Below are 23,072 nucleotides of genomic sequence, written 5' to 3'. Positions count from 1 at the left end.
AATACTGGCTCGTACCCAGTCTGGAGGATTCCTCGAGGCTATAGCAGCTGCGCCTAAGAAAAGTGATTCCTTCGGCTGATATAACCCCTGCGTGTTGGTCTCTGACGGGGCACTTGAAAATAGCTTTTCGGCCATCCCGGTTTTTGTGGGTGGATGCTCAGGTTCTGGTCAGCCAGCACTGTCATGTATACGCATAGGATGCATACAGATTAACCTGGTAGCACTGCAGAGGACGCCAGCGGTCTTCAGCGTTATCAGGATGTTGAACGATTTTCGCGTGAGAGCTACGTCAAGAATAGGAATAGAAACACACAGAATAGAACAGGAATAGAAACACACTACGAGCATAGTAGCGGCCCTATTGGTTGGTGGGCGGTCGTCAGCCAATTTGGGAACCATGGCGTCGTCATGCCGTAGTCAGCCCGTAGTCATCACACCGTCCAGTGGCCAGCCAACTATTTCGCGAGTTAGGGGGGCGGAGGGAGGGGCGGAAACCGTAGACTACCTGACTCTCTCTCACTATCTCTCTCTCCCTACATATATATATATATATATATATGCCCTTAATGAAGCGCAAGCTTATTTCGACGTAACAACCACAGAAAACGGGCTAGACAGACAGACACACACACACACACACACACACACACACACACACACATATATATATATATATATATATATATATATATATATATATATATATATATATATATATAGTGAACTACTACTACAACAAGGGAGAAAGCCTATAAATGCGTCTGTCCGTTGTTTTGTATATTTAACAGACATAGACCGATTTATCACTGACACATGGAGAATCATGGGGGCCTGTAAAATTATGAATTTGCACTTATTCCTTGAAACTGTATAAAATCACTATATTAGGCAAGGACAACAGGCGGTGAGTACCTGACAGAGGTCCCTGATCCCACCCAGCAGCAGCAGTACAGCCCATATAGAGAATGAACACGTGCCACAAACAATTTCACTAACTAATAAAATAATTGTACTTGTATTTAAGTCTAGAGGAGAACTGTATCGCCAGTTAAGGTAATAGTATAGTCGAGGTTATACACAACGAAGTAGGATCAACATAAATTACTTGCAATATTGTCAAGAAAAAGAAGATACACAGCAGATGTGTGTGAAGGAATTTCCAGAGAAGCTGTTTATTTCAACAGTTGCTATCAAATTTTGCTTCCTGTAATTATATCGCATACGTTAAAGAGTTGCTGTTATATGTTGTTGGTTATATAACTGTTCCGTTAGAAACCTTGCCCACATGTAATGCTTTGGATCACTTCTGGATGAAGTTTTTTTTTAAAGCCGTTAATTCATCAACACATATGTTACTTCGCTATAACATTAATCATGGTGTCCACTCCACCCCCCCCCCCCCCCTCACACACATTCACTTTTCGCTAGATTTGATATGGGTTGAGTTCACAGTTCTCCCAAGGCAGCGAGATAAATTGTGCTTTGTTCGTAAAACACATTCATAGAGCTCCGGATTGCTTGCACGCGTAATTTACTGCAAATGTCATAATTATTCTCGTGTCTTTGAAATTTACCTAAATATTGCCCATACCGCCCCCTTTATTTTCTCCACATGTAAACAAAGCGTCTGGTTTAGTTCACCGAGGACATGGCTAAAACCAACTAGGAACGCCTTGTGATGTATAAAAATAAGGGGGGGGGGGGAATTGACGGCTCGGTACATGGACGTAAAAATTTTGTAGCTCATTGGTTTTACCAGGACCCCCCCTCCCCTTTCCACAAAATATATACCTGTTGTAACCAACAACTATGTCGGGACCTTCAGAAGCTTTGCTGAAAGCGGCCATTTCACACCCTCGAACACTTGAATGAGAATTTTTTTGACACAGGCTGTGTTAAATCCAACCGCATTTAATTTCGCACGGAGTCCCCATAGCATAAAACCAATTTTGGCTAACTTTACTTTTAGTGGCGTTTATAGTTCTGTCAGTTCTACCGTCGTTAGACGTGGCCATTACACTCTAGAGTGCTTGCATACGCAATTTATTGCGAAAGCCCCAATTACTCATCTATTTCGAACTTTACGTATATATACACATCACCCATTACTTGGTCCTTAGAGTCACCAAACATAAAGATGCTGCCTCCTTTAGTTCAGTGAGGACACCAGGCGAACCTAATATACCACGCATGGAAAAATAAAAATAAAACAGGATGATAGTTCGATAATTTTTTATAACACTTCTAAATAAGCCAGAAAGAAAAGCTACACGACACATTGTACTCAAAATGCTGCCAATTCCTTCAAAGTACAAAACATCTGAAACGCACACTTCTCTAGGGCCATTCCGAAACCTAGCTAATAACTGCAGCGTTATAATTTCGAATAATTGCTTACAGGGCTCTTTTTAAACCTGTAATTGATCAACACGAGTTCATCATCGCACATAAACTTGACGTATTGCCCGACCTATGTTCGCAAAATGTGACCTCAGTTGGAGCTGTAATTAGGCCAGCGCAGCCGTCTAACTTTTACACCACTCGTAAAACAGACTAATAACGCTATATGGACTACTTGCATAAATATTCTATTGTAAAAAACGCATTTCACCCACTCAGTTGGAACGTTGCCTACATATTGCCCGTACCATGCATCTAATGTTCCCCAGATATAATCAGAACATGTTATTTAGCTCACCGAGGACATTGGAGAAGCAAGCTGCGCATCTAGTATGATGCACGAAAACATATGGAAAACGAGGGTTTAGTAATTATCTGCAATACTTGCATTTAAGGAAGGAAAGTGAAAGTTTCGCAATGCATTGCGTTGAGAACTCACCCTATATTCACCGAATTTCAAGTTGCTTTAGGAGTCTGGGAATTATTTCGGCTAGCGGCAGTATGATACCCTGGAACGATTCAGTTAGTAACTTTCTGCAAAGGCCGTAATGAAGCTGTAAAGAATAAACATATATCGCTCGCCACTCAGAACATTGCCTCGTACTTCGAATAAGTATAAACACCGTGCTCAGTATAGTTTACCGAGGATACCGAGTGAAAACAACTAAATGCAGTGTATAACCCATAAAAATTGGGAGTAACAGAGTATTCAGTTATTATTTTTAGAGCACCTAAGCAACCTAAACACTTCGAATTTTTGGTATAGACGCCACCAAAAAGCAGGCCTAATTTCTTCAAAATATGTAATATCTGTTTTGTTGCTCCTGCCAATAAACAAGTAACAGCGTAGCTTTTATTTATAAACAGCCTGAAAATGAAATCGGCAAATTCAGAAGTGACACATGCCTTTAGAAAAATTCAGGTCAGTGTTTTATTGGTATTGAAATGACTCTGCAGGTTCGACCAATGTTATTTTCGCGAACATTACAGGGATCTTTTTAAATCTGTAATTGATCAACACGAGTTCATCATCGCACATAAACTTTGCGTATTGCCCGACCTATGTTCGCGAAATGTGACCTCAGTTGGAGCACGGTGTTTATATTTATTCGAAGTACGAGGCAATGTTCTGAGTGGCGAACGATATATGTATATTCTTTACAACTTCATTACGGCCTCTGCATAAAGTTACTAACTGAATCGTTCCAGGGTATCGTACTGCCGCTAGTCGAAATAATTCCCAGACTCCTATAAAACAACTTGAAAATCGGTGAAAATAGGGTGAGTTCTCAACGCGATGCATTGCAAAACTTTCACTTTCCTTCTTTAAATGCAAGTATTGCAGGTAATTACTAAACCCTCGTTTTCCATATGTTTTCGTGCATCATACTAGATGCGCAGCGTACGATAGGTCGTTATTACACAGTGAAATTCGACAGTTCGACCTGTAAGAGGTATGATTAGATTTTTGATGCTGATAAGATACTGAGACTGCAACGCTATGTAGACTATCTCTGGATGGAGATTCAGCAGTTACAGCATTTGATAATCCAATGATTTAATGCCGTAAGGCACACCAATCGTTGGGCGCGGCTGATTACAATACTTTACCTGGACCTCTCCCTTCGGCCGCAGGTTAAATATAGCAAACTAAATGTGTTTTCAAATACTGTTAGGTGGTTCCAAAAAACTGGGCATGGTGCGAGTATAACACGCGGAAATTTGTCAGGGCGGGAACTGCCCAGCGCCAGGCCTTCTCCGCAATGCGAGCGTGTATTGCAAATCCCGCGCGCCGTCCGCTACAGTGCGTCCCCAGTAGGCAGAAAATGCAATCCTTGCTGCCCAAGCTGGGTATAGGTAGTAAAGAAAATGAATACTTACATGGTTACTGCATAAATAAAAATAATATAGCTTCAGCTGTAGTTGCGTAAATTTTTATGGCGGGCAGCCGAAGGTGTCGGCTTTGAAAAGAGCGTGTGAAGGAGGAGTGGGAGCAAATGACATACTTTGTCGCCCCTCCCCCAGACACACACTTTTGCCATTGGCGGGAGAGTGGACTCAAAGACTCCCCGGGTAAATACGCCTATGACGCCGTTATCTTTAACCGGTAGTCACCACGTGGTTGTCACGCCGTCGCCGTCGCTTCATCGTTGTCATGCCTCGTCATCACTCGTGATGAAGAGAGTGCATCGCTTCATGTCAAGTCTGGTGTTATGTCACTCGGCGTCGTCGCCATGCCATCGTAGTTGTCGCCATTTTAGTCATGTCGTCATCACCACGCACCTCATAGCCTTGATGTCCTCGTCACGTCGTCGTCATGCGGTTGTCACGATGCTGACGTCACACATGGCACTGCAGTGAGGAAGCCAGGCTAGAGCTATGACTGGCCATGACTAGAGCTAGAGCGCATGCGTTCGCATTGTTCGCGTGTGTGGGCTTTGAGCTCAACGACGAATAGGACGTCGTCCAACTCGTGCGCTTCTATCTGGGCGGCAACAGTAGAATAGCAGTGCGTTCACCGCTATCCATTGTAACTTCGTGATGGGTGCAAGTTTGTGGGGCCCGACGAAACGGAGGTGGGCCTTCCGCAACGGCTCACCAATGCTTAAGAATTCCAAGCGGACCTCGCTGTGCCATACCATGGACTCATATGTTGCTTTCAGAGGCCTCACCTGATGATATCACCTTTGTGTCCTTTCTGTAATGAATGTGAATCAATAGAACGCTTCCTTTAGCATGTCGCCGTTTTAGTGGTCAGAGGAAAATAGTGTTAGAAGAATCATTGCGTAAACTTCGCTTGACATTGACTCTTCCGGGGGCGGGGAGCTTGCCGTTAATATTACGGGACTTGGTTTTAGCAATAAAAGCGTTTGTGATAACCTCGGCAATTTCCTTTGCGAGGCAAAAGGAATACCGTGCAAACATTGCCTGTTTCGTCTTTCTTTCGTCCTTAACTTTGTAGAACCTATAGACGAGAGGTGCAAGGTTTTCTTCATTTATTTCGCTTTGCCTTCCTTGTTATTTGATGACCGGAAACGACAAAAACAATAAAAGCTCGGCATGGCTCTGTGCGATTGCAATAAATCCCGACAAATCCCTTCGAGGTGGCCGAGACGTAAAAGGCGCCGCCAGAGCTGCGAGGCTCTGCTAGACCTTGGTTAACGGGGCAGCTATAGCGCATACGAGAGACTGGTTAAAACCTAGCCCTGCTGCCCTATGAAAGAAACTAAATGTTTAAAAATAAAATAAAAATAAGGGTGTGTGTGTGTGAAAATCTAAACAACACAATCAACATATTGCCACGTATGTGTTATCTTGTTTTGTTCATATAACCTTGCCCATTGGCTGCGCCGTAACCATTGCACGCATTCCACTCTCGAGTGAGGCTGCCTCGTTTTTTTTTTTTTTTTTTTTTTTTTTTTACATGGCTACATTATTGAATCCGTTTGTGGAAGAAAGACGAATATTTTGGGATGATGCTGCGAAGTTGCGCGTAAATGCATCTAGCGAGTTGTGCCTTGTAGAGATGCCCACCGATTGATCAGATTCATGATCATGCTCTTTAAGTTGGGCCAGGCTGTGAGCCTCATCATTTTCATCGAATGAAAGCTGGCGGACCGGATCGCTGTCACTGCCACCACTATACATTCAGCGGCTCAAGTCCACCCTGTAAGCATGTTTTTCATATGGCTCAGTAGCCTGGCTAGTGTGAATTTGTTATGCTTGCAATCGGCATCGCGTGACATGTCGAAAGTTCTGGCTATTGTAAAATACTCTATAGTATGCTCTTTTTCTTTGTTCTCCGTGTGACCGCGTCGCATTTGTTCATGGTCAGTCAAGCCTTCCATGCCGTAGATCTGAAACCCTTTGAACTGCTCTAAAATTCTGGAGCTGCCTGTTATTGGATTTTAGTCCTATACGAACTGATAATTTTTTAAATAATGATATCCACGTGCTAATTTTCTTTGTCTCGAGGTGTCAGCGGCAGCTCCGAGGAATAATCGAAGTCATTAATAGAGTTCATTTTATGAAGACATGTATAATATAGGGTGACTCGATCAAGTCAAAGGAGGTGGTTTCCTACAACAGCTCGGATGACAACGTCAGGGTATCGACATGTCTGTTATCGGACAGAAGGAGATCGACCTTGGTTCGAAGAGTAAACGGGCGCAGTGGCAAACAGTCTCCCCGGTCACTTGAAGTTCTCGTGCGAGCGGAAAACAACCAATACTCTTCGTTAAACCTGCCGTTAACGTTCGTACTTCTTGCTGGAGACGACATGTGGAGGTGACAACAGGCAGCCTGACTAGCAGGCAGACTCAGTTAAGTTGCAGTCGAAACCAATCTAGTTGTATACTTGCTGCTTCTGTGACCGTGTTTTCGCGCTAAAATCTTTACTGTTCGAAACCGATCGCTAAATGGCCCCCTGAGCGAATTAACAAATTGACAGGGGCAACCGAAAACGACTTGCGCAGTCAACAAGGATAGAAATGGCGTGGCTTACATCCGAGAATTATCGAAAACACCAAATCAAAACTTTCAACTCCATGGAATTTGATAAGGTATTAATGGGGCAAAGCTGCCAGCACAGATATATATGAGTAGCGGAGCTACTGGCTATGGAGAGGCTTTTGACAGAGCTCCAGTTTAACTTGAAAAGATGCTTCGGGCGCTGGCATTGGGAATGTCAAAGTGGACAAACGTGTATATGTGTGAAGTGTGGGAAGGCGGTTACGTGGTAGACGTGTATACACATGTCGCAAGTGCAAGTGTCGGTAGTCTGCTCCGGACCTCCGCCAGTCGCACTTCGCTCCTCGAAGGGGCAGGACGGCTGTCGAGTGAGCTCCCGAACACTTTGCAATCTGGTGCACGTAGTTTAAACCATGGATCAGGGACCTGATAGAGATACGATGCTGACACATTTCTCTCGCATTTACCGCTGAATAGCCACTGAATTTCTTTCTTTCTTTCTTCCTTTCTTTCTTTCTTGTGAGTTGCCGTTCTCTCCGCGCTTCAGTTTCTGTAGGTACTAAAACGTGAAATGCAAGCCTTTCGTGACAGAAAGGTCGTCCTGGTCAACGAACCTTGCTTTGAGATACTAAACCCAAAGGTCAAATACGCCATTTCGCGAAATCGGTATAATAAATGGTATGAACCTTTAGATAACCGGGCAATAACTGCATTTTCACTCCCATGTGGAAAGCTTCAGGTGCTTTGATCAGTTAACCGCCACAGACAGCGTGAAGCGCGCCGAAAGTTAGCCTGCAGGAAGAGTTCGGCGTCCGCAACCTGCCCCGAACGACACGCCGTAGCCGTAGCAGCGGCACAAATTTAGGAGTCCTCAGGAGCAAGACAAATAGGTGTGTCGACAAAAACAAGCTCCGTCACTGGATAAGAGCCAAGGAGAAAAAGACGAACCGAAGCGGTATAACCGAGCGGCCCGGCCACGGCTTGCTGGCAGCGGCGGTCGCGCCGGAGAATGCCTGTCCGTCGCGAGCGAACCGTGCCGCCCACCAGCCGCCACCTCCACCAGCAAGTGAAAGTGCTCCCCCAGCCGTTTCACCACTCTCGCGCGCTGGAGAAGACGTTGGCAGGCAGGAAGGAAGACGCCAAGGAGGACGCGCCACGCCGCCTGTTCGCTCCTGCTTCTTCTTTCGAGATACCGGCGCGGGTCGGACCAGCTCTCGCACAGCCGAACGCACAGACATACACGCCGACGCACGCTCAAACAAGCGTGTGACACAGGGCGAAGAACTGACGCTGGGAAGTGGGAGGGTGTGTGTGTGTGTTTGTGCGTGTGTGTTCTTCCTCGGCCGCGAAACAGTGGCGTATAGCCAGGCGGCCAACGGCATCCTCCTCCCTTCCTCCCGGTCTGCTGCCAGCCTGCGCTCTCGCTATCCGCTCGCAGCGATATATATAAATCGACGCGCCGAAAGACGAACGCAGCGGTGTGTGTAGTTCAACACACACAAACACGCAAGCTTAGCCGAGGGCCTCCCTTCTGGCCGGGGCTGTCCACGGGCCGGTCCGAGAAAGGCCGAGCCGCGGGGAGGGAGGAGGGGGGGTGCCTTTCTGTTTGAGCGTCCGTGTGTATTTCTTGGGTGCGCGGTAATCAATTTGTCGTGGACTCTCCTCGGCGGTGGCTGAGGCGGAGGGGCGTGGGGGAGAATGGAGCGGGCTCTCTCGGTCGTCGTCGCCGCCGTCGCCACGGGAGGACACAGCTGCTGGCGTGGCGGCAGCAGCGCCGGCGACGGCGGCGTCGCGAGCCCGAGACGGCGGCTCCTCCCGGAAGGAGCCCGCGGCGTGGGCGGAGGGACGGCTCTGGCTCTCTCTCGCTTGCTCGCCCCCCCCACCCCCTGCACTCCGATTACCGATGCAGGAGGGAGTGCACGCAGCTGCTTACGTATGCGGTCGCCGATCTCACCTCCCTCTCGGGAGCCGTGTGCGCGCGGGCCGCCGCCATATGTCGCCTTCCGGCGAACGCGCGGGGAGACAAAAGGGACAGTGCGTACAAACACACACACGCACGATGCCAGCCCCTGCCTTTCCCTTCCCTGGCGGCCGCCGCGACCACCTTTTTTCCCTGGGCTCGCTCGACACCGGCACGCTTGCTCCACTGCAGAGCGCGCCTGCCTCAGATATCCCGCCTCCTCTCGCGCCCACTCTCTCGCTGGCTGTGCCTTCCGATGGCCGAGCGACCGACATGTGCCGCTGCCACTGCTGCTGCTGCTGCTACCGTCACCGCGTCCTCTCTTCCTAAACTTGCTCGTTCTTTCTTTATTATTTTATTGTAGCTGCTGCTGGCTGCTACTGTCACGGCGTCCTCTCTTCCCGTCCCACACCTGTTTCGTTTTTTATTGCATTCGTTACAGTTGCTTTTTATGGCTTAGGAAGCGCCTTACTTGAGCAGTGTGCAAACACCACAGGAGCGGTGCGAAGGTGGGCAGGGGGGAAAAAAGGGAGAGGAAGGGCAACACTGCGTTTGTTTAGCCGTCAGAGATTTTATGAAACAGGGATGTGTTGAGAGATGAGGAAACGGAGAAAGTTGATTTTACTTCGCTTTTGTTTTTAGTGACCTGGAGAGACTGTCGCCTGTCACTATAGGTTGGAGAAGCAACGTGTATAGCTAGGATATGAGAGACAGGCTACAGCGAACGGTGCGCTATGTAGCTTCGAATAGTTCCGCGTAGTTTCGTAAGGTCTTCCAACAATTTTCTTTATGGGTGAACATCTGACGCACTAGTTAACGCAAGAAAAGGTACGAAGGAAATGCACTGTTTTTAATGCGGAGATAATAATGTATCATCGCCGCACTGTAACGGTAGACACCGCTTAGGAAGAACTGAAAGTGACCGCAAAAATCAATTCGCTTTAGAAGAAGCTTGAAATGTTTTTAGTTCTTTCTCTCGCGGTGATAAGTGAGGACGAAATGTTGGTTTCGTTTTTTATTGTTTCTGTTTCATTGTGTTGGTCGATTTTAATGTACTTCGTGACATAAATGTCATTTGTTCACAGTTGCGCATTTCTCGTGATACATATTCGTCTTGGTTCAAATGTTTTCGTTTTGATGCATTGTTGCCAGTTCTTTCCACTAATTTATGTTGAAAGTTTTATCGACAGGCAATGCAGCAATTATTACAGTGATGTTGGATGATATGTTTGCGGAGTGGGGGGAAGGGGGCTGACACTCTGTCAGGCAATAATTGCCTTTATGTCTGCCTACTAAGCAACCGTTCTGATGCCTAAATAAAATACTTTGACGTTGACTTTGAAAGTCCCTCTTAACATAAGGGATCCACGGAACTCAATATCTGCTATTTCTGGTCAATGACACAAATAACCATGACACAAAATAGTAAATTAAACTGCACTAGACGCCAACAGTGGATGTAAAAAGGGACCCTTATTGGATTTTCATGACAGAAAATATGGATTTGTTGTACTGTTGTTTTAATCTGTTGAGTAACTGCTGCTTGGCAACGCTGTGCAACTCAGTACGCAGAAGCTGGAACAGTTTATTAAGAGATTCTTGGCAACTTTTTAGTTTATCCATGTTGTTAAGAAGATGCATCAAAGTAAGCATGGCATAGTCAACTACGTCATCTGTGAAGCTGACTCTTCTGCCTCTTGGGGAGTGTAGCCACTTAATTGTCCTATACATAGACACGTCGAGGACCTCCCGAAGTATCGTTTTTAAGTTGTCAGCGCCGCAGGCTTCCCCGTTGTCCACAACGAGGGACTATAGTTGTTTATATTCACAAAAATACCATGTGTTTCCTGCATCACTAGTATACTGCAGCGACTTCCTCGTCTGAGCCGAATGGAAGGCGTCACTAGCGTTCGTCGGATTTCGGCTTAACAGGCTTAGCGGTTCGTGTTAACACGTGTTAAGCTTAAATCACTTCGGCGATGCCAAGAATCAGCTCCTCCGTTAAGAAACGACCTTTGTCAGGCGCCTTTGTCTTTGTATGTATTTAAAAAGTCCTAATCCAATGGCTCGACTGTCTGTTCCAGCAGTCGCGAAAGTTGTCGATTTTCACAGTGGGAATAATGTGCTGGAGACAGAGACATATGCGATGCTTCTTGTTCGAAAGGCGAATGCATCTGATGAGCGTCCAAGATTGGAAGAAGTCCGAAAAACTGACAGATCTGCTTGTACAAGAGGTGCGGGCGACCGAAACCTCGACCGTGTAAGTCGAGTGGAGACTTACTGCGAGCCTTTCCGCGAAGCCGAAGTCCTCGTGGCCTAAAAACGCCATAGAACCGTTCAGCGCAGGTTGCCCCCAGTGACCTCCTCTGCACAGTCGGGGGGAGCCTGAAACAGAGTTTATGGGGAATATGCTTGAAACGCAAATAAGCCCGGGTTTTTCCATAATGGACTTCGCGGCGTTAATCGATTCTGCGGCAGAAAAGGAGTCTCCGCCGAGGGAAGACGTCTATATATTATCTCGAGAGCGCATGGGCTGCTGCCGTTTGCTTTTCCAACGCTGTCGTTTGTGCTAACTCTTTGGGCATCACTTTTCTGCCTCGCGGCGAGACGCGCGAAGCCGGCTTCCCCACACTGCATGGAGGAGTCTCGCTTGCGAAATCTTTGCTTCGCCTTCGGAGACGCGTCCGCGGTTACGCCTTTCCAGGATAGCGCGGCGCCCGGAGCGCATAGCTACGGCCTGCCGCGAGAAATTACGAATGCAAGCGGCTATTATAATGAAGCGTGCATTTGCAACTGTCACAGCCACTTGGCCCTTACTAAACGGGAATGCATCCAACGCAAGTCAGTTTCTTTCGCCCCAGAGGAGCTTTGTACGCCCTCGAGGAATTTCCTTATTTTCTCTTTGTTCTTCCCCGAGTGCTCAGGGACCGGCTTGCGTATAAAATACAAGCACTGTATACGCTGAAGTTACTTTCTTCGCGGTCTCATTTGCATAGTGAAGTCGTATGCTTCGGCTGGTGAGTATGTTGCGAGTGTTTGCTTTTAGACAAGAAGAATTAGCTTGCTAGGCCATATAAATATGAGGACGCATAGCTTGTGTGGTATATATGCCAACAATGTTGTAAGTAACAAGGCGTTCACTCGTGCATGCTCAAACATCTTTGTGGCGGCGGCCGCATTTCGATCGAGGTGAACTGCAAGAACACCCGTGTCCCTTGCAGGGGGGTACGTCAAAAATCCCTTCGTGGTCAAACTTAATCCGTAGTCCCCTACTATACGGCGTGCCTCATAATCAAATCTTGCTTTTGGCACGTAAAACCGCAGAATTCAATTCCTTTCTCATACATTTTTTTAATGGATATGCTTGACGGCCGCGAAGCACGAGGTATATTCTGTGCTTTTCTTAAGACGCACGGGAAAACTTTCCACCCTAGAGATCGCCAAGTTAGCGACAACGTTGACCTCGACTACTCTGTTGCACCTGTTGCAATGGAGTTAGCGACGTTTACCTGCAGTGGACATAAAAACCGGCTCATGATGATGATAATGACCGTACTTTCTGTGCCGACGTCTGTTTCGCTTTGAATGTTTAGGTGGAAGAACGGACTGCATACTGAGTGAAGCTGGGGAGAAATCAAATGCAATACTTTTTTTTGGGTACATTTAATAAGATCTCAGAAGTTTCTCGCATCCCGCGGGCAAACTTTTGTTGTAGCAGAAGTGCCAACGTGCCGAAATGTCACCTTTCGTGGGTACTACCTTGTATGCCACAGTAGATGTATTTATTTAGACGACTAAGCTTGGCTCAGCAAAAGGCTACACAACATTTCGACGAATAACAATCATTATGCATTTATATAAAACCTTGTCCATGAACTGTGTAAGACTTTATTATACCTTCGAGCGCGATGACCGACTGTCATGCTGTCAGAGCTCATAATTAGGAGCTAATTAACAAGGATGATTTAAGGGACAGTAAGTTCGGTTACCCACAAGTTAATCTTATTTAGAAATGATGGCAGAATATAAGTGTCCCACTCGGAAGTTATATCGCACATTCAAGGCAAAAGGCCAGAACGTGTGTTCTGCAAGCTACGGACCTTGAGTAGATGAACGCGAGTTTATGAAGGATTTGGTCACGCAGCAGAAATTCGATGTTTCTTGCACATATACTACGTGGGCCACTGCACAAGTGTCTGTCACCTCTGATAAATGCTTTTCTTCCTCTCCGTGTCTTTTTTTTTAGCTTTGTTCTTAACCTTTCTAAAGATTAGCACCGTATTCCCGAAGAACATGTCATCATGATAAGCATAATAGGTCCAACGAGGCGGGGGAGCTAAGGCCTCTTCAGATATTTTCAAAGTTGTTGCACTGTCCTGCATACAAAGAGCACATGGGTTACGCTCATGTTAGTATTATAATCTTATTAATTCATCTATAGTATATTGGTGCCCTTAAGTGCCTGTCTTTTTTCCTTCTCTCTCTCTCTCTCTCTCCATATATATATAGTTTGCTCAGGCACGTAACCAGGGGGGGGTGCCTGGGCCCCCCCCCCCCAAAATTAAGCGGCATACCCCCTCCCCCCCCCCCCTGTCCGCCCAAGGCACTACTCACACACTTTCCTAAAGCGTCGACAAATCAATCTACTCGGCGGTCAACATTGTACTGCATTTTACATCGAAAGCAGTGTATGACTAACTTCCGTAGTATTTTTCGGCGTCCGTTGTCAGAAAAAATCATCAGGTGGGCCGATCCTGGTCCAAGATCAATGGGCACATACCCAATGGGCACCTACCCAAAGGGCCCAAGAACAATGGCACATACCCCTGTGGACTCGGGAACCTATAACGCGCCCTTCGGAATTTTGAGGATCGGTCTACGTATGGGGAGTTCTTAATGCCTGCTTCACCTCCGCCGCGGGTGGGCCCGGTATTGCAGTATCTTCGGGATCGGCCCACTTATGCGGGGTGCTTAACGCCTGCTTCACCTCCGCCGAGGGTCGGCCCTGTGTTGCACTACCTTGGGGAGCGGCCCACGTGTGGGGGGTGATTAACGCCTGCTTCACCTCCGCTGCGGGTCGGCCCAATATTGCACTATCTTCAGGCAGACCCGCAGCGGAGGTCAAACACTGTGCTTTTCGTTTGAGAGCTTTGACGGTCTTAAGCTTTCGCTGCCATTCCATCTTCACAAAGTGGAATGGTGGTCAATTTTTTCACTCCTTTTGGATGGGGTGCGGAGGCCAGTTTTCTCATCGATTGCGTGCCCGCGCGATTAACTCGAGATGAATTCATTTGTCATATGAACCTGGCAACGTTTAACGCTAGAACGTTATCTAGTGAGGCGAGTCTAGCAGTGCTATTGGAGGAATTAGAGGGCAGTAAATGGGATATAATAGGGCTCAGTGAAGTTAGGAGGCCAAAAGAAGCATATACAGTGCTAAAAAGCGGGCACGTCTTGTGCTACCGGGGCTTAGCAGAGAGACGAGAACTAGGAGTCGGATTCCTGATTAATAAGAACATAGCTGGTAACATACAGGAATTCTATAGCATTAACGAGAGGGTGGCATGTCTTGTTGTGAAACTTAATAAGAGGTACAAAATGAAGGTTATACAGGTCTACGCCCCTACATCTCGTCATGATGACCAGGAAGTCGAAAGCTTCTATGAAGACGTGGAATCGGCGATGGGTAAAGTCAAAACAAAATACAGTATACTGATGGGCGATTTCAATGCCAGGGTAGGCAAGAAGCAGGCCGGAGACAAGTCAGTGGGGGAATATGGCATAGGCTCTAGGAATAGCAGAGGAGAGTTATTAGTAGAGTTTGCAGAACAGAATAATATGCGGATAATGAACACCTTTTTCCGCAAGCGGGTTAGCCGAAAGTGGACATGGAGGAGCCCGAATGGTGAGACTAGAAATGAAATCGACTTCATACTCTCCGCGAACCCTGGCATCATACAAGATGTAGACGTGCTCGGCAAGGTGCGCTGCAGTGACCATAGGATGGTAAGAACTCGAATTAGCCTTGACTTGAGGAGGGAACGCAAGAAACTGGTACATAAGAAGCCAATCAATGAGTTAGCGGTAAGAGGGAAACTAGAAGAATTCCGGATCAAGCTACAGAACAGGTATTCGGCTTTAACTCAGGAAGAGGACCTTAGTGTTGAAGCAATGAACGACAATCTTATGGGCATCATTAAGGAGTGCGCAATAGAAGTCGGTGGTAACGCCGTTAAACAGGAAACCAGTAAGCTATCGTAGGAGACGAAAGATCTGATCAAGAAACGCCAATGCACGAAAGCCTCTAACCCTACAGCTAAAATAAAACTGGCAGAACTTTCTAAGTTAATCAACAAGCGTAAGACAGCGGAGATAAGGAACTATAATATGGATAGAATTGAACAGGCTCTCAGGAACGGAGGAAGCCTAAAAGCAGTAAAGAAGAAACTAGGAATAGGCAAGAATCAGATGTGTGCGTTAAGAGACAAAGCCGGCAATATCGTTACTAATATGGATGAGATAGTTCAAGTGGCTGAAGAGTTTTATAGAGATTTATACAGTACCAGTAACACCCACGACGATAAGGTGAGAGAGAATAGTCTAGAGGAACTTGAAATCCCACAAGTAACACCGGAAGAGGTAAAGAGTGCCTTGGGAGCTATGCAAAGGGGGAAGGCAGCTGGGGAGGATCAGGTAACAGCAGATTTGTTGAAGGATGGTGGGAACACTGTCCTAGAAAGGTTGGCCGCCCTATATACACAATGCCTCATGACCTCGAACGTACCGGAATCTTGGAAGAACGCTAACATAATCCTAATCCATAAGAAAGGGGACACCAAAGACTTGAAAAATTATAGACCTATCAGCTTACTGTCCGTTGCCTACAAAGTATTTACTAAGGTAATCGCAAATAGAATCAGGAATACCTTAGACTTCTGTCAACCAAAGGACCAGGCAGGATTCCGTAGAGGCTACTCAACAATAGACCATATTCACACTATCAATCAGGTGATAGAGAAATGTGCGGAATATAACCAACCCTTATATATAGCCTTCATTGATTACGAAAAAGCATTTGATTCAGTCGAAACCTCAGCAGTCATGGAGGTACTACGGAATCAGGGTGTAGATGAGCCATATGTAAAGATACTGGAAGCTATCTATAGCGGTTCCACAGCCACCGTAATCCTCCACAAAGAAAGCAACAAAATCCCAATAAAGAAAGGCGTCAGACAGGGAGATACGATATCTCCAATGCTATTCACAGCGTGTTTACAGGAGGTATTCAGAGACCTGGAGTGGGAAGAATTGGGGATAAAAGTTGATGGAGAATACCTTAGCAACTTGCGATTCGCTGATGATATTGCCTTGCTTAGTAACTCAGGAGACCAATTGCAATGCATGCTCACTGACCTGGAGAGGCAAAGCAGAAGGGTGGGTCTGAAAATTAATCGACAGAAAACTAAAGTAATGTTTAACAGTCTCGGAAGAGAACAGCAGTTTACGATAGGTAGCGAGGCACTGGAAGTGGTAAGGGAATACATCTACTTACGGCAGGTAGTGACCACGGATCCGGATCATGAGACTGAAATAACCAGAAGAATAAGAATGGGCTGGGGTGCGTTTGGCAGGCATTCTCAAATCATGAACAGCAGGTTGCCACTATCCCTCAAGAGGAAAGTGTATAACAGCTGTGTCTTACCAGTACTCACCTAGGGGGCAGAAACCTGGAGGCTTACGAAAAGGGTTCTGCTGAAATTGAGGACGACGCAACGAGCCATGGAAAGAAGAATGATAGGTGTAACGTTAAGGGATAAGAAAAGAGCAGATTGGGTGAGGGAACAAACGCGGGTAAATGACATCTTAGTTGAAATCAAGAAAAAGAAATGGGCATGGGCCGGACATGTAATGAGGAGGGAAGATAACCGATGGTCATTAAGGGTTACGGACTGGATTCCAAGGGAAGGAAAGCGTAGTAGGGAGCGGCAGAAAGTTAGGTGGGCGGATGACATTAAGACGTTTGCAGGGACAACATGGCCACAATTAGTACATGACCGGGGTAGTTGGAGAAGTATGGGAGAGGCCTTTGCCCTGCAGTGGGCGTAACTAGGCTGATGATGATGATGATGATTGCAGCAGGCAGGGCGTAGTTTATAGTTTTAATTATCACATTTTATTTTATTGATAAGGCCCAACACAATTTTTATGTCACCATCTATTCAACAATCACGCGCATCACTGTTGCTTCGTTAGTTCAACCTTCTTTGTTTAGATTGATGTCAGGGGCCAGGAAATGGATTCCGTTCATAGCCAGCTGGTCTGTATCCTCGTGGCACAAGTTGTGGCCAGAGAAAATACCAGTTGCGTTTAACTTTTCCTTTTGCTTCATTATTTCCTTGAGTGAGGGATCGCCGTGACGCTGGCAGATCCTCGGGACCATATATCAACAATATGGGTTAGATAAGGTGGAAAAGAAAATACTGCGAAACAGTGTCCCTCATCTGACCCTGCAATAACTGTTCAACCCATAAGCAATGACTATCACCCGTTACCTCGTCTAGTTTTTCCCTTATTGTACAGCAGTTCTCGTGCAAAATTGGCAACTGGAAACAAGAGTCGCAAGGAGATGAGAAATTAAGCGATCTACTAAGGGAGAAAGCCAAGGCAACAGCCAAACAGGGAGGAAAAGCGAAAATTGTTAGTGAAAATATTTATGGATCAACATCTTTCTATTGAAAGGGAAGTAGAGAAAACAGCGCTGGAAGTGGAGAATACCGTGTGGTTTGAATGACGCTTCTACAGTTATCAATCGAGCCGACTGGCGTAGCCACTTCCCTGCTGTGCTAATGAGAGCGTTTTTCTAACCTTCCGCGGTGGGCGCAGTACGTCTAGAACCGAAGCGTCCTGCGCTCTACGCGGTTGGACGGGACTGGCGGCCACGCATCGTTACGCAACTTCCCAAAGAACAACTCGAGTAGGTTTTGCTACTTGGCCGAGCAGTAAACGAGGGATCCAAAAGAACTGTGATTGTTCCGCAAATATACATTTCTCTATAATTCTTCCAGAGCTAATTAAAAAAAAACGCCACTAGAAATCTTTATTTTGCACTTTCGCTAGTTGTTCTTGGCAAGGTTGTTCCTGTGCATATTTCATGCGCGAGTCCATTTGATGTGGTTCTTTGTTTGCCAAGTAAAGAAGAGGTGTATCTCACAGGCGTACCTGGGAGATACATGTTATTTCTATTCTCTTTTATGGTTTTACGCGTATTTATGGCAAATGCTGGGCATTATTCACATTTGTACTAGTAATGTACCCTCCCCCTCACTTGCATAGCAAGGTTACCTTAGGTTGCCCCCCCCCCCCCAAAAAAAAAAAAAATCCTGCGTACGGGCCTGAGTTTGCTGCATCCGCTTAATTTCAAATAGAATATCAACCACTTGCGTTTGACTTCTAATTGTCGTCGCCTTTCTGTTTCTTTGCGTTGCGCCTGTCACTTTGCAGTCCATCTTTCTTGGCACGGCCCTTATACAGCTTCCTTTGAGGTTCCTGTATCATACCAGTTCTGTCACAAAAATACACAATGTGCCGATTCCGGACCTTCTCATGACTACTTCGAAGTCGCATTGGGCTCTGAACAACCGAGTCTCGTTTGTTTTACTGCAAGCGAATCTTCGCCGTCGGCGTTGCCGTGAGGCTCCTTATATTGCCTCCCTCGTGTCGGCATCGGTGTTGGTTTTGCCTTCGAAAAACTTAAGCCGCGCGAAAATTAAAATTGCTTGTCTGGCTGCGGATTCGAGCTACCGATCTCTGGGTTGCGAGACCACCGTCATAACCGATTCAGCCACTGTGGGTTCATCATATGCTCCTTTTAAAGCAGGGTTTTATACGCATGAAGAAGTAGACGCAGTGCAAGGCGCGAGCCAATCACAGGCATCCTCTCCCTCCGGAGGAGGGAAAGGGTGTGATCGCGTGTACGCTCGCCTGGTGCGCGACGTTTATCGCCAGCTCAGGCCCGGCAGTCAGATTGGGAGACCGCGTTTGGTTCGTTCTCCCGAAGAGCAGGCTGCGTTGAAGGAACGGCAGTGGGAGCGGGCCGAGCGTCGTGCGTTTGACTGCAGAGCAGGTGGCGTTTGATGAACACCCCCTGGAATTCGCTCAAGAAAGGGCTCGTCGTCGACGTGCCGGCCTCGCCGTGAGGGAGCGCGAAGCCGAGGCGTTACGACAAAGGAGAGCCACGGATCCCGAGTTCTGCTTGCACCCCTCTTCACAGTAATGGAAGGGCGGATAACTTTTTAGATATATGCATGCAATATGCTAGGCCATGTTACATTCGATGCTGTATATGCGGGTTATATTGCTACACTATTCTTCCACTTAGATTTTTGCATACCATGTCTTACGTTCCTTACTAAATTATTCCTCAGAATTTCGATAATGGCAGCCCGCAAACAAATGTCGCGAAACATGGCACTCCCAGCACATGTATTTTATCTTAAATCTTTGCAGTCTACTAAGTATTAAAAGTGCCAAACAATATCAGGGCTCCAACCTGAAAGTGTCGTAATTTCTTACTGTCACGGATCTTTACGGGCAGAGTAGTGGTGCCTGTGCGATGTCATTGCAGACCATACACGGCGTGGTACATAGCATATAAGGGTGCCAGAAATTTTCGCGCACCGTGTATATTGCGTCCACATTAGTCATTAGTCATTAGTGTACAGTTAGAACACCGTCCGAGAAGTAAGCGCGGCGCTAAGCCTTGCTATCGCAGCCAGTGGTGCGCCCTCATGGTGAAGTAGGTAAAGGCAAGGCGCAGAAAACCAGGACTTAGGAAGAACACAAACGACAAGACGGGTGGAACTGACAATTTTTGTTTGTCTCTTTTCCTTTTTATCTTTCTTCGGAAAAGAGTCGCATCTACCTTGTACGAGCAGGGCTGCAGTTGGGGCCAGTTGGTTATACGTGTTTTTATTTCATAATTATTACGCGCTGGGGGGGGGGGGGTTATGCAGAGGCGGCAAGTTCAAATTATATAGAAACACGCACCGCACAGGTGCATATGCCATGGTAAATGCACGTGCACGAGAAAGCGTAAGCGTACCGCCAAAGCTTTTAGCGAAATCAGATTCATGCAGGTAGCATAGCGATATGGAGCAGATACACAGGACCTGGAGATGCAAAGAGGAATGCGCACGTGTATTAATTGTACTTTTACCCCGTTCTGCTTGTAATTTTGCTAGTATCCATAAATATGCATCGACAAATCATCTGAAGTTAACAGTTGCCAGTTCGCGCTCTGCGAGTTGCATGTTTGTGTTCAATTTCAAATGCGTCCTTTTGCAAACCTGCAGCTCGTACTGGAAAACTACTTTATACGTCGCGTTCCTGTAACTTTCTTGCGACCTGCCGTGGTACCCCAGTGGCTATGGCGTTGTGCTGCTAAGCATGAGGTCGCGGGTTTGATCCCGGAGGGCAAAATGCAAAAACACCCCTGTGCTTAGATTTAGGTACACGTATATCTTAAACAACCCCAGGTAATTCAAGTTTGACCGGCCTGAGTCCTCCACTGCGGCGTGCCTCTTAATCAACATCCTGATTTAGGCACATGAAACCCAATAATTTATGTAATGTTTAAGTTTTCCGTGCTTTATTTCCAGCTCTCGTGAATTCTGTATTTCAGAAAATATGGCTATGATCTTCAGAACGATCCGTCCTGGTTAAGAAGCTTGTACAAAGTGTCAGTTAACCCACGCTAAAAAAAAAAAAAAGCAGCAAGTAATAAAAGCAAAAGGAACAAACAACTTTCCTTCAGTGACGCGTTCCAAGGGCGTTTGACTTAGATACGTGGAGCCGTGCGAGGTGTGTTAGGGCTTAGACCGAGAAAAAGAGCTGCTTGTTTGGTACTTCCTTGATTATCGGCTCCTTCCTATACACATGCAGAGTGATCAGCAGCTGTGCGCGAGCATCAGTCCCATGCACCGACGTTATCGGTCGCGAGGAACGCAATATCGTGGCAGCCGGAAGCGCGATGACTCGCTGCCAGGTACGTACGCTGAATGACAGGGCTCCCCCGATACGGCGACGAGCGGCAAGCACAAGCGCGTGGCTGGGCGATGCAGCCGGACAGGAAATCCATACCGCACTATAGCGTATACGTATAAATAAGTACGCACGCCGATGTATACGACAGCGTTCAAACGAGCACAAGAGCCTCTCTCTCTCTCTCTTCTTCCCTTCCTCTCTCTATCTTCGCAGCGTGGCATGGCGTCAACGAAATGAGGTGTCCGTGTTAGCGTCGGGGATGGAGGAAACAAAAGCAGTACTGACGGCTTGTCAGTGCTCCCGACGTCTCACCCCGAAGATGGGACGACGGGACTCACGGAAGAGGGAGAGGACTGCGCCTGGGTGTTCGCCGCCAGAAGAGCAAAATAAGCGAGAGAGAGAGAGAGACTAAGACGAAGTGAAGTATAAGTAAAAGAAAGGATGGCAGAGTCCCGCCGCGGGCATTTTGACAGGGTGCCTCCTTATTTCCGTCGTCGACAGCAGCGCGTAGGAATATGGAAGAACAGCGCCGCGCATCCTGCAAGCAGGACTGGCCGGCGTCTTGGCTGGAAGGATATATCGCCATCTCCGGTTGCTGTGTGCGCTTCCATTCTGTCTCCCCTTCGAACTCGCGCTCAACCGCATGACGGCTGGGGATGCGACGCGTCTCTTCGGCGTCTCTGGTTTATGCGCGTATACGGCGACGACGTGGAATGTAACCGAGGGACGTCAAGTCGTACCAGCATAGGCTTTTGAGCCGCCTGTCAGTGCGCGGTGCGGGAGTGCATTTGACGAGCGCCACCTGTCTCTCTTCCGGCGCTCTCCACGTCCGCGTGAGCTGCTGGTTTGAAAGTCAAACCCTTCGAGTCCTTCGCAGTCTCGACGACACGCTGCTGTCGCTTCAACACTTGCGGCATTGAGAGCTAGCGCACACACTTCGAATAAAGCTACAGCGTTAACAATGGCCGCGGTGAAATTTTGTTTGAATGCATTTGAGAATGTCGGAACTGTATTGCGCCTGATGATGGCGGGAAAAAATTATGAAGTGGCAGGGCCACGTACTCACGAAAGAACTATATCCGAGAATCAGTGCGGCTACGACTTTACACGTGCTTTACACGGGGAATTGAAAGCCATGTGCGGGAGCCACCATTGCTATTAATTGGAATGCATCATGTAACCGCACATGATGCATTCCAATATCTACCACCAACTAGCCCGCCTATCCCTGTTAAATTGCTATTAAACACTTACTCACGACAACACACAATGCGTGCGCTCCCAGCGAGAGTTCCTTACGCATTTCTTTCGGTGTTCGTTTTATACCGCCTGTTGTACGAAGCAAACTGCAGGAAACACGTCAGCGTCCGGCAAGGTTTACTGGTTTCTTCTCGACCTTTCGATTTCTCTGCCTCGTTCGAACAGCTTATCGACGCAAATAAAGCTTTCACAGCGACGAAATAAACGGGAGCCTAATAAATGTCATGAAGAAAGGCTCGCCCTTCAAGCTCCCATGACGGCCATAAATCACAACAGCTGCGGACCGCTCAAAAAAAAAAAAAAAAAAGCGATAAAGAACGAAAATTAGGGCCAATGGTTCCGAGTACATAGGGCACGAACAACTTTGGAAGGCAAGAAGGGGGGGGAGGGGGGGTAACACGCTTGACCTTCAGCACGTTCTTTTTTTTTTTCTAAACGCGTGTAGGTCTTTGTGCCGGGTTACCAATGTTTCGAGCAATTAAGCCCGAGTGTATGCAAATTGAAATTAATTGCCTGCATCCGTCGCCGCTGAGCGTAATGGGTCGCCGTGGTCCTCATTAGCCACTCCCCTCATCCCGTGAAGGGGGCCTCGCGGGTGGCTCGAATAACGCGTGTCGTGTCGCTGCCTTGTCAGCTGCGCGCGAGGGGGTGCGGCAGCCGAGGACGGCGTGTCGCAAGGGCATCGGTCAGGTGTGTACGAGCAGCCCTTCACTTAAAAGCGGGGCAGGGTAAGCGAGGCGGCCATATTGCAAATGGCGCTTCCGTGTTAGCCGTCTCTGTCGCGGCGCTCTCACTGCCTCCCGCAGCTAGACGTCCACGTGTCGGACGCACTTATTTTACCAGCCGAGTCCGGCGAAGACATATTGACGAAGGGAACGACGTGAATTCTAGGCCCGCACTCCCAATTCCGAGAAAGCCTGCGTACGGTTCGCGAGGATGA

General features: G+C 47.3%; 1 long non-coding RNA gene across 1 annotated transcript in view; it reads left to right on the top strand.

Annotated features, from left to right (window-relative positions):
- The window catches only part of LOC129385017 (uncharacterized), a 210,041-nt gene that overhangs the window by 121,092 nt on the left and 65,877 nt on the right, over nt 1-23,072 (top strand). The gene's annotated exons all lie outside the window — the stretch shown is intronic.

Source organism: Dermacentor andersoni, chromosome 5 (genome assembly GCF_023375885.2).
Source record: "Dermacentor andersoni chromosome 5, qqDerAnde1_hic_scaffold, whole genome shotgun sequence".
NCBI classification, from domain to species: domain Eukaryota; kingdom Metazoa; phylum Arthropoda; class Arachnida; order Ixodida; family Ixodidae; genus Dermacentor; species Dermacentor andersoni.
The sequence above is the reverse complement of the archived record's forward strand: the minus strand, read 5'-3'. Positions and strand labels throughout refer to the sequence as shown.